Source organism: Triticum dicoccoides, chromosome 4B (assembly GCF_002162155.2).
Source record: "Triticum dicoccoides isolate Atlit2015 ecotype Zavitan chromosome 4B, WEW_v2.0, whole genome shotgun sequence".
NCBI lineage: Eukaryota > Viridiplantae > Streptophyta > Magnoliopsida > Poales > Poaceae > Triticum > Triticum dicoccoides.
This window is the reverse complement of record NC_041387.1, coordinates 585,284,758-585,296,599: the sequence shown is the minus strand read 5'-3', so window position 1 is coordinate 585,296,599 and position 11,842 is coordinate 585,284,758.

The following is an 11,842-nucleotide window of genomic DNA, read 5'->3' as shown; positions in this document are numbered from 1 at the left end:
ATAAGAGTCTTGATACTATGATCGTTCTCAAAGGTGTTTTCCCTATACTCCACTATAATTCAAGCGTCAAATTTTTAACCATGACAAATCAAACGTTTTTTATGATAATATGTGTTTGCCGATGATGAATTTAGTTGATAAGCATGTCAAATCTGTCTCAATTTATTTATTTTTTGTTAGGGAATTTTCGTGCTCGTGAACTAAATTTGGCATAAAAAAGTTAAATTTTCCATGCTTAAAAAATTTGATGCCAGATTTGCATTACCGTTTTTCTATACCTATTACGAAATAAGAAAGATTATAGTAACAAGAACAATGCATTGGTAGGAGATTGTGCTTTTTTTTTCGAGCAACCGGCAGGAGCTCTGCCTTTTCATTGAGAAGAGAATTGACCAGTTTATAAGGAAAACTGGCCGAAAACCGATACATCTGCCATACACGCACACGCCAGCCCCGAGGCTGCGCACCACTCGAGTCGACGACACTGTCACCCAAGTGACCAGAGACGACACCCTACAACAGAACACTGGGCTTCAGAGCCGCTGCTCCGACATCCACACCGGCCCCGAGGCCACGCACCAGCCTAGTCGATGGCTCCGCCGCCCTAGAGGCCAAAGCCAACACCCTATGCACACGAGATATCCGGCGCCGCCGCACCGACTTCCACTCCGGCCCCGAGGCCACGAACCCACCTAGTCGATGACCATGTCGCCCTGGCGACCAAAGACAACCACCACACGTGGGAGATACCCGGAGCCGCCGCTCTGACTTCCACGCCGGCCCCGAGGCCGCGCACTCGCCTAGCCAACGACGAAGGTGAAAAGCCACAAAGCCACCGCCAGCAAATGAAGGACCGGACCTCCAAAGGCGTCACCCCCAAGAGAGAAGCGACGAGAAAGGCCGCCGACGCCCACTTCGGCCAAGGCCGAAGTTTGGGTTTTCACCCGAAGAGCCCGTGGCTGAGATGACGAGGGAGATGAAGAGGCTCCACGACGCCGCCTTCAACAAGGGAACGACATCCTAGGACGCCGTCGACGCTGGCATCGACCAAGGTCGAATTAGGCTTTCACCTGGAGCTCACCAAACCCATCTTCACCACAGCCAATCACCACCGACAGCGGCCAAGCACTCTATACCGCTCGCCACCGCCAACCACCTCTTACACGGCCAGCAAAACCACCACGACACCACGCGCCGTCATGGCAGCCCCGCACCCACCGCTAAGAGCGGCGCCGCCGCTGTTGGAAATATGAGCAATTTACCGAATGATTTTATTAACAGAAATACTAGATAAAGCATGACTAAAATAGCAAATATAAAGCAAGTCATGCAATCTGACAGAGAGAAGGTAAACATCGTCTGCATATATGAACTTGAGCTAAACACATCTAGAACAGACACTAGATGAAGTTGCTTATACGACATAGACCCTAACATACATAGGGCAGAAATTAGAGCCAAGAACTGAAGCAGAACTTCTAACAGAAAGGAGAAGAACACGTACGGCACAGCAGCAGCAGAAGCGCTGGACTTGGGGTCGGTGTCCTCGCCTGCCATGTCGTTGAGGAGGTCGTGGATGTCGGGGAAGAAGTCGTCGTCGGGGAAGTAGTCGTCGGCGACCGGATCGTCCGTGATGAAGCAGCCAGTAGTCGCGCTGAGCGCTCCCCAAAAACCTTATCACCCTTCTCCCATACAGGACTCAAAAGGTGTGGTCTCGGAGGCCTACTGTCCCGACCTGCGGTGCACGCCGCAAGTCGGGATGAGGAAGAACGTAGCAGCAGCGCAGCGCTCAGGAACTTGTGGCTAGAGGAGGAAGAGACTCTGGTGCGTCTCTCTGGGAGGAGCGACCTCCCTTTTATAGGCGCAAGAGAAGAAGGCGAGAGGCTGCGCTGGGAGCTGAAGAGAACGAGGGAGAAGAAACGAACAGGCAGCAGGCGAAGAGGTGCGCCGTTCGTATTCAATCTCCACTATAGCAAAACGTTTCAGCTTCCACGTGCCCTTTCGTATACCCGTAGTCCGTGGCAAGAATTTACATCGACTCGGCTCATTCCCGCAACCCGCGGCGCCGCGCGACACGTCGTGACGAGGCGAAGGAGGAGCGCGCGTGGATGTCCCTCTTGTTCTCATGCTCATACAAGTGGGGAAGGAGCCTCCCTTATAAAGAGGTCCAACTCCCTCTAAACTAGCAAGGTGGGACTAAACTTTAGTTCCACCTCTTGCCTTGCACGAATGGGCTGCGTGGGCCTCTAGGATTTATTAGGAATTTCTGAAACTGCTATGCTAGGCCCAAATAGACAAAAATTCCAGCAATCCCCCACCAGATCCCAGAGGCACACAAAATTTGCCTTTGGTTCCAAAACACTGTTTTATATACCGGTACTGCAGTGGAGACTGTTAAGTTGAACTTCCACCTAGAACTCTATGCTACACTAGTAAGCAACTTGAACAGTGGACTGGGCCTTGAACTGCAAGTTTTCTGCGAATCTAGCTTCACATAAAGCCTTGACCGATACGTGGCTACCGTGGGTCTTCCCCGCGGGTGGAGCTTATGCGTCATACTCCGTGACCTTTCATGAGTTTATTAGAGAGAATCCTACTCTCATAGATTGCGAAGTTTAACAATCAGACTCATATAGGTGCGTTCTTCAAAAGATGTTCTGCAGGACAACATCTCTGCTTCAAAGAGCCACTTAGAACACATTAAGTTATACATCAACCTGCCATGCAGATTAGGAGAGTATTGCATCTTCATGGAGTGGTATTTTAACAGTAAGGATACTCTCCTCCCAGTTGACCAACAGCTTGTCTTCCACATCTAATTCACGGGATCTCCGATCACAAAGAATAGGTTACCACTGGGAACAACTCATATTGTGGGTCTCATACCCATCTCCCTCGATGCATTATCTATCACATTACGTGATAGACCCTTAGTAAAAGGATCTGCCAGATTTTTAGACGTTTGGATGTAATCCAATGCAATAACTCCGGAGTTTTTCATTTTTCTGACAGACTTTAACCTTCTTTGAACGTGTCTTGATGACTTCATGTTATCCTTTGAGCTGCTCACTTTAGTGATCACAGTTTGATTGTCACAGTTTATAAGGATACCCGGTACAGGTTTCTCAACTACCGGCAAGTCATTCAAGAGCCGACGAAGCCAATCTGCTTCAACCGTAGCTGTATCTAGTGCTGTGAGTTCTGCTTCCATTGTTGACCTCGTTAAGATGGTCTGCTTGCAAGACTTCCAAGAAACAGCGCCACCTCCATGAGTGAATACATATCCGCTCGTGGCCTTTATCTCATCAGCATCTGAGATCCAGTTTGAGTCACTATACCCTTCAAGCACCTTTGGGTGCCCAATGTAGTGAATTCCATAATTCGCAGTGCCTTTCAAATAACGCAAAACTCTCTCTAGAGCTTTCCAATGCACATCTCCTGGTTTTGAGACAAACCGGCTCAGTTTGCTAACAGCAATAGAGATGTCAGGTCTTGTAGCACTGGCTAAGTACATAAGCGAGCCAATGATCTGTGAATATTTCAATTGGTCTCTAGCAATTCTCCGATTCTTTCAAAGCAACACACTAGCATCATATGGTGTTGGAGATGGCTTGTAGTCACTGTAGCCAAAGCGACTCAAGATCTTTTCCATATAGTGGGATTGAAGCAATGTAATCCCACCATCACCGTCTCTCAACAACTTGATATTCAGAATTACATCAGCCACTCCTAAATCCTTCATCTCAAAACAGCGAGATAGGAAATCCTTGACCTCTTTAATAACATTCAGATTTGTTCCGAAAATTAGTATGTCATCAACATACAAGCAAAGCATAACCCCCTCGCCCCCACCATGGCGATAGTACACACATTTGTCATCTTCGTTTACAACAAAGCTTGCAGTTGTTAAAGTTCTTTCGAACTTCTCATGCCATTGTTTGGGTGCTTGCTTGAGTCCATACAAAGACTTCAGCAACTTGCACACTTTCCCTTCCTGACCATCTACTACAAACCCATCTGGTTGTTCCATATAAATTTCCTCATCCAACTCTCCATTTAGGAAAGCAGTCTTAACATCCATTTGATGAACGAGAAGACCATGTAAGGCAGCTAGTGAAAGTAGAACTCGAATAGTGGTCAGTCGAGCCACAGGTGAGTAAGTATCAAAGAAGTCTTCACCTTCCTCTTGGGTATAACCCTTTGCCATGAGCGGAGCCTTGTACTTTTCAATAGTACCATCAGGCCTAAGCTTCTTCTTGAATACCCATTTGCATCCTATAGGTTTGCACCCATAAGGACGATCAGTTATCTCCCAAGTTTCATTCGCCAAGATGGAATCCATCTCACTACGAACCGCTTCCTTCCAGTAGTCAGCATCTTCAGATGCATAGGCCTCTGAAATAGAACTGGGGGTGTCATCTATGAGATACACAAGAAAATCATCACCAAGATACTTGGCAGTCCTCTGTCTCTTGCTCCTAGTAGGAACTTCATTGTTCTCCTCCACAGGACTTTCAAAGTGTTCCATCGATATGGCAGGTTCAGTAATTTTAACTGGTTCCTGATTCGATGAACTAGGCATCTCCTGGTTAGATGAGGTAGCCATATCCTTCATGGGAAAGATATCTTCAAAGAAAGTCGCATCATTCGACTCCATGATCATACCGACATGCATGTCAGGTAACTCAGATTTTACAACCAAGAATCTATAGCCAATGCTATGAAAAGCATATCCCAGGAAAACACAATCCACAGTTTTTCGTCCCAACTTCCACTTCTTTGGAATGCCAACATTGACTTTCGCCAAACAACCCCAGGTTCGTAGATAAGAGAGCTTTAACCTTTTCTTCTCCCATTCCTCGAATGGAGTTATCTCTTTGTTCTTTGTGGGAACTCGGTTTAGGACATGACAAGTAGTCAATATCGTCTCCCCCCACCATGCCTTGGAGAGACCCGATGTGTCTAACATGGCGTTAACCAAATCAGTTAGAGTACGGTTCTTTCTTTCGGCCACCCCATTTGACTGAGGTGAGTAGGGAGGCGTCCTCTTATGGATTATACCATGTTCCGCACAAAAAACATCAAATTCATTGGAAAAATACTCTCCACCACGGTCGTGAAGGAAATATGCCCTAGAGGCAATAATAAAGTTATTATTTATTTCCTTATATCATGATAAATGTTTATTATTCATGCTAAAATTGTATTAACCGGAAACATAATACATGTGTGAATACATAGACAAACATAGTGTCACTAGTATGCCTCTACTTGACTAGCTCGTTTATCAAAGATGATTATGTTTCCTAACCATGGACAAAAGAGTTGTCATTTGATTAACGGGATCACATCATTAGGAGAATGATGTGATTGACTTGACCCATTCCGTTAGCTTAGCACTTGATCGTTTAGTATGTCGTTGTTGCTTTCTTCATGACTTATACATGTTCGTGTAACTATGAGATTATGCAACTCCCGTTTACCGGAGAAACACTTTGGGTGCTACCAAACGTCACAACATAGCTGGGTGATTATAAAGGAGTACTACAGGTGTCTCCAAAGGTACATGTAGGGTTGGCGTATTTCGAGATTAGGTTTTGTCACTCCGATTGTCGGAGAGGTATCTCTGGGCCCTCTCGGTAATGCACATCACTATAAGCCTTGCAAGCAATGTAGCTAATGAGTTAGTTACGGAATGATGCATTACGTAACGAGTAAAGAGACTTGCTAGTAACGAGATTGAACTAGGTATTGGATACCGACGATCGAATCTCGGGCAAGTAACATGCCGATGACAAAGGGAACAACGTATGTTGTTATGCGGTTTGACCGATAAAGATCTTCGTAGAATATGTAGGAGCCAATATGAGCATCCAGGTTCCGCTATTGGTTATTGACCGGAAACGTGTCTCGGTCATGTCTACATAGTTCTCGAACCCGTAGGGTCCGCACGCTTAAAGTTTCAATGACAGTTATATTATGAGTTTATGAGTTTTGATGTATCGAAGGAGTTCGGAGTCCCGGATGAGATCGTGGACATGACGAGGAGTCTCGAAATGGTCGAGACGTAAAGATTGATATATTGGACGACTATATTCGGACATCGGAAAGGTTCCGAATGATTCGGGTATTTTTCGGAGTACCGGGGAGTTACGGAATACGGGGAAGAGTATTGGGCCTTAACGTGCCTTAGTGGGAAGGAGCCAGGAGGTGGCGTGCGCCCCTCCCAAGCCCAGTCTGAATTGGACAAGGGGTTTGGGGCGCGGCCCCCATCTCCCTTCCTTCTCCACTCCCCTTCTTTCCCCCCTTCTCCTAGTTGGACTAGGAAAGAAGGAGTCCTACTCCTGGTGGGAGTAGGACTCCCCTTGGCGCGCCCCTCCTTGACCGGCCACCCCTCCCCCTTGGCTCCTTTATATACGGGGGCAGGGGGGCACCCCGATACACACAAGTTGATCTACGGATCATTCCTTAGCAGTGTGCGGTGCCCCCCTCCACCATATTCCACCTCGGTCATATCGTCGCGGAGTTTAGGCGAAGCCCTGCGCCGGAAGAACATCATCATCGTCACCACGCCGTCGTGCTGACGGAACTCATCCCCGACGCTTTGCTAGATTGGAGCCCGGGGAACGTCATCGAGCTGAACGTGTGCTGAACACAGAGGTGCCGTACGTTCGGTGCTTGGATCGGTCGGATCGTGAAGACGTACGACTACATCAACCGCGTTGTCATAACGCTTTCGCTTACGGTCTACGAGGGTACGTGGACAACACTCTCCCCTCTCGTTGCTATACCATCACCATGATCTTGCGTGTGCATAAATTTTTTTTTGAAATTACTACGTTCCCCAACAGGTCGGACCTAAGCCTCTTGATTTTTCGATCAAGTTGGTTTTCCGCTTCAGCTTTATAGATCTTGAAAAAGTTCAAAGCCTCATCCTTAGATTTCAGAAGATACACACGGCAGTATCTGGTGGAGTCGTCAATTAACGTCATGAAATATTTCTTTCCACCTTTTGTCAAAACACCATTCATTTCACATAGATCTGAATGTATAAGTTCTAGTGGTGCAAGATTTCTCGTCTCCGCAGTCACGTGAGACTTACGAGGTTGCTTAGCTTGCACACACACTTGACACTTAGATCCCTTGACAGCGGTGAAACTAGGGATTAAGTTCAACTTCGCTAGTCGCGACATGCAACCAAAGTTAACATGACAAAGACGTGAATGACACACATTTGATTCACTATTGTTGCAAATATGATTAACAACTTTGTTGCAAACGTCTGATAAGGATAAACGAAACAGGCATCCTGACTCATAGCCTTTACCAACAAAGGTCCCATACTTGGATATTACAAATTTATTCGACTCAAAGACAAGCTTATAGCCATCTCTACACAGAAGAGATCCGCTAACAAGATTTTTATTGACGGAGGGGACATAATGCACGTTCTTCAGCCGCACGATCTTCCCCGAAGTAAACTTCAGATCGACCGTGCCAACACTACGAACAGAAGCACTTGAACCATTGCCCATCAGCACGGTTGAAGTCCCTGCGGTCTGATAAGACGAAAACATGGAAATATCACCGCATACATGCACATTTGCACCCGTGTCAATCAACCAGTCAGGAGAATGACATACTGAAAGAATAGTGGGAAATATACCATATCCAGCATCCTTCATGTCAGTGTCTCCAATGACAACATTAGCGGTCTTGCCGCCTTTCCCAGGATGACGCTTGTCATAGCGATTGGGGCAACTAGGAGCCCAATGATCAGGATCTTCACACACATGACATACACCTTTCTTCTTGTCATTCTTCTTCTTGAAGTTCGTGTGCTGCACAGCCTTGTTCTTCCCATCAAACTTTGCTTTACCATCAAGCTTGCCCTTGTTCTTGAACTTGTGGGTCTGGAAGTTCTTCTTCTGTACCAGATTGGCACTAGATCCTCCCTCAATACCTCGAGCACGTGTGTCCTTTGCTCTCGCCTTTTCTTCCACATCAAGAGTACCAATGAGATCCGGGACGGAAAACTCCTGTATCTTATGCTTCAGTAAGGTAGCAAAGTTCCTCCACGAAGGAGAAAGCTTAGTGATGATACCCCCGGCAACAAACTTGTCCGGTAAGATACAATTGAAGTGCTCAAGTTCTCTAGCAAATGACTGTATCTCATGAGCCTGCTCAACCATGGAGCGCTCTTCAGTCATCCTGTAATCATAGAATTGCTCCATGATGTACAGCTCAGTGCCGGCATCCGAGACCCCAAACTTGGCCTCGAGTGCGTCCCACATAACTTTTTCATTGTCAATTGATGCATAAGCATCAACTATGTTCTCACCAAGAACACTCAAGAGAGCAGCCTTAAACAAGGTATCCATTTTCTGAAAAGCTTGTGCCTGTTGGGCATCTTGCTCCCCTTCAGGTTTGCCAAGAGTGGCGTCATAGCAGCTCATGGTCTGAAACCATAAGATTACTCTCACGCGCCACCCCTTATAGTGGATACCCTCAAACATAGGAGGTCTCATGGAAGCAACAAAACCACTCGGGGTAAATTGCCTATAATAAGGTTTTTGAATTGTTGGAAATATGAGCAATTTACCGAATGATTTTATTAACAGAAATACTAGATAAAGCATAACTAAAATAGCAAATATAAAGCAAGTCATGCAATCTGACAGAGAGAAGGTAAACATCGTCTGCATATATGAACTTGAGCTAAACACATCTAGAACAGACACTAGATGAAGTTGCTTATACGACATAGACCCTAACATACATAGGGCAGAAACTAGAGCCAAGAACTGAAGCAGAACTTCTAACAGAAAGGAGAAGAACACGTACGGCACAGCAGCAGCAGAAGCGCTGGACTTGGGGTCGGTGTCCTCGTCTGCCATGTCGTTGAGGAGGTCGTGGACGTCGGGGAAGAAGTCGTTGTCGGGGAAGTAGTCGTCGGCGACCGGATCGTCCGTGATGAAGCAGCCAGTAGTCGCGCTGAGCGCTTCCCAAAAACCTTATCACCCTTCTCCCATACAGGACTCAAAAGGTGCGGTCTCGGAGGCCTACTGTCCCGACCTGCGGTGCACGCCGCAAGCCGGGATGAGAAAGAACGTAGCAGCAGCGCAGTGCTCAGGAACTTGTGGCGAGAGGAGGAAGAGACTCTGGTGCATCTCTCTGGGAGGAGCGACCTCCCTTTTATAGGCGCAAGAGAAGAAGGCGAGAGGCTGCGCTGGGAGCTGAAGAGAACGAGGGAGACGAAACGAACAGGCAGCAGGCGAAGAGGTGCGCCGTTCGTATTCAATCTCCACTACAGCAAAACATTTCAGCTTTCGCGTGCCCTTTCGTATACCCGTAGTGCGTGGCAAAAATTTACATCGACTCGGCTCATTCCCGCAACCCGCGGCGCGTCGTAACAAGGCGGAGGAGGAGCGCGCGTGGATGTCCCTCTTCTTTTCATGCTCATACAAGTGGGGAAGGAGCCTCCCTTATAAAGAGGTCCAATTCCCTCTAAACTAGCAAGGTGGGACTAAACTTTAGTTCCACCTCTTGCCTTGCATGAATGGGCTGCGTGGGCCTCTAGTATTTATTAAGAATTTCTGAAACTGCTATTGGGCCAGGCCCAAATAGACAAAAATTCCAGCAGCCGCGCCGCCATCCTACCTCCTCGCTGCCGCAGCCAACGCGCCATAGTGCCGCCCGCAGCCCGCCGAACTCGAGGCCGACCACCACGCGCCAGATCCGGGACAGCCTCTCCCGGATCCACGCCCCGGACGCCGCCGGGACCCGCCGTGCTGGGAACACCTCGAGCCGCTCCTCCGCCGGCCACCACACGCCAGATCCGCGGGAGCCCCGCCTGTATCCGGTTGTGCTGTCTACCTTCAATCTCCACATTCTGAAAAGAAGAAAACATAGGTGATTCTCACGCATTAGCAAAGCTCAAAACTTGCTAGTCCTACTTCCCGCGGTTGGCCGATCTTCGGGGGACTGCGTAAGCCTAACACATCCGGCTAAAATCGTTCTCTTCCTGAAAAAGCCCGATGCCACAAAAGTCGAAGACTAACACCCGATCAGCGTGATAATATGTTCAAGACAATCTGATGGTTAACCCTCTGGTGCCTGACGTTCCGACACTAGTATCCAAGTGCTAGAGTGCCTTCCTGCAAAAACGACGCGTCGACGAAAACCTCGTATATGTGCAAAATCTGACTAAAGATCTACAACGAACAAACAAATCAGGTATGATTCTCAACTTGAATATCTCCACCTCCTTCTATCATGTCAGTTGGGTTTATCTTCTTGAGGTGCTTCGTCGCCTGGGTCTAGACAACACTGATGGACATTGGGACTAGATTTCTTTGTCAATGGTCACAGGGTCCTTGTTGTGAGTTTTGTCCCGTGGGAGATTTTCGGAGCCCGGGGCCAAACAAAAACTCAGGGCCCTTTAATATAACAAAAATAATCACTACTACTAATAAATTTGTTATGCATTCAAAATAAATACGTATTTATATCAGATAACTTGTACGCATTACCTTAACAATTTCTTCTAATACTCGATGCAAAGTCTCCTATGATGGGGTTGATGTCAGTCTCATCATTGATTAATTTATGAAGCACCAGTATTACTCCTGAAAATTTTGTAAATAGCTTTTCTCTGTGATTCTATCACACTTAGTGGCAAAGGTAGAAACAGAACATGACTGACTTCTAGCATACAAAAAAATTCTCTAATTGCAATAAAAAATGATATAGTGTAAATTATATATTTAGCACTAACATACTTATTAATTAATCTACTAGAGAACCAAAAACAGCCAAGGTTGAAGGTATGAAGGCAAATTCATAAATAAATAGCATACCTGGATAAAGTTAAGTTCTCTCAATGGTTTTGGTGACTTGAATAAAAAATGATGTTCTCTTCATTCTTTGCAAAGATGACTCCCTTAAGGTTACTTCCAATGCATTGGTGCTTATACATGAGATGCTAAGTGCATTAAAAACCTTAGCAACTAGTCTCCCCAATGCATAGGTGCTTGGCTTTTGTAGCTAAGCTTTCCTCGTTGAATTGTTTAACAATTAAATTCCTCCATGCATTGGTTGGCAGTCATTTTGCATAGGCCCACACGCTTAGCACCGTTTTCTCCTGGGTCACCATAATGTTCTCTCTCCTTTTCAATTGCATTGCCACATCACTTTTTTTGCCTATGTGGCGCCCTTAGCACCTATACACCGTGGAGCACTGAAAAGGGCCTAATGCAACCAGGGGAATCTTTGGCATAATTACCTACCATCCTAGATATGACTGAATCATTACAACACTAGTCATCTTGGTACATATGCATTCATCAGAGGGTATGAAAATTAGAGAACAACAAACCTCTTCTGGTGAGATGGTGGCACGACGGAAGCATGTGGAACGCAGATTGAGGGAAGCCGGACGCGGTCGTATACTCGTGTGATTGTAGAGGATCGATGACCTTCACTATGTGGGGGCGCCATGAGAGAGATTGTTGGCGGCGGACGATGGGAGCATCAGATTAGGGATTTTGGAAAATAGTGACTGAGGAGATTAGACGACCTTTTTATTGACATCAAGGAGATTAGACGACCTGCTTCTCCGTTGCCTTCCTTTATATTCCCTACTATGTACAACTATGAGCGCATTACACAACGATAAAGATACGATCTCGGCCATGTGCTCATGCATCTAACTCTCAGCACACATGATTGATCGATCGGCTATGCCCTCGCCTGTACGATCCTAGCACCAGGCTCGAGAAGTTCATGGGCTAGCCCGCATACTTGTGCTGGAGGGGGACCCTCGATGTTGGGGGCCCGGGGC